The sequence below is a fragment of the Epinephelus fuscoguttatus genome, linkage group LG14, assembly GCF_011397635.1.
Source record: "Epinephelus fuscoguttatus linkage group LG14, E.fuscoguttatus.final_Chr_v1".
Taxonomy (NCBI): Eukaryota; Metazoa; Chordata; class Actinopteri; order Perciformes; family Serranidae; genus Epinephelus; species Epinephelus fuscoguttatus.
The window spans coordinates 34,268,154-34,269,379 of record NC_064765.1 but is presented as its reverse complement, the minus strand read 5'-3'; positions in this window follow the sequence as shown (position 1 = coordinate 34,269,379).

The window sequence follows — 1,226 nt, the reverse complement described above, 5'->3', positions numbered from 1 at the left end:
TCTTCAGTTATGGCCAAAAACATATTTTGTGAGGTCACAGCGACCTTGACCTTTAACCACCAAATGCTAATGAGTTCATTCTTGAGTCCAGTTGGATATTCGTCATTATCAGAAGAAATTTCCTGAGGACCTTCTTGTGATATTGCATTCATGAGAATGAGATGGACACGAGATCACAGTGACCTTTGACCACAAAATTCTAATTAGTTATTTTTTGAGTCCAAGTGGATGTTTGTGCCAAATTTGAAGAAATTTCCTAAAGGCTTTTTTGAGATATTGTGTTCATGAGAATGGGATGCATGGACAACCATATGGCTGCTTCACACAGTGCATGGCAGAGTTTAATGAAGAAAATTAATGATACCTTTTTTTAATTATTATTTTGCACTGTATATTGGTGAAAAAGTTTGCATGTTCTCCCTGTGTTTGCAAGGGCTTTATTCTCTAAAGACATCCAGGCTGGGTGAGCTGGAACTTCTATATTGACCATGAATGACATTGTGTACAGTACAATGAATGTCTGTCTGCCAACACCATGTTAGTGCTGTGACAGGCCAGTAATAACACCTGTGAGTGTACCCTGCCTGTTACGTAATGCATGCTTGAATACACACCTTCCATCTATCATCACCAGTGGGATAAGGTACAGAAAACTAATGGATCTTCATATATAAGTGTGACATTTTTTGACTATCTTGAGTTAAATACACATTGCTGGCCTCATGAAATAGTGGCTCTGCCACTGCAAGGCACAGACAGCCCTGGGAGATGAGCACTGCTTTTACAAGCACAGACAAGCACAGATGTGGCAGATACATATTGCCAGCAGCCAATGTTGCTCGCAAGACAGTTTTATGTCTCAACTACTACTGTGAAAATAAAAGTCAAGAGGTTTTGAACAAGTCAGGGTAGCATGAACTGATGAATGAAATGGAAGCTACTTGTTTTCTTTCATGCAGAGAAAATGCTCTTATATAATCTCTCTCCCTCCCTCTGCCTCCACCTGCCTGTTTGTCTATTATCTACCCACATGTCCGCCCACATACTGTATGCAGCTCTGACAACTAAAATCTTATGTTACATGACGTGCGGTAGGTTAAGTCTCATGTTCTTTTAAGAAATGCCACTACAGGTGGAGTTTCATAAAGAAACACCCCATAATGATAGCAGTACCCTGAGGCGTTTGCAGGCCAAATAAGAACTGAAGCTTTCTCTCTAGTGCTTGT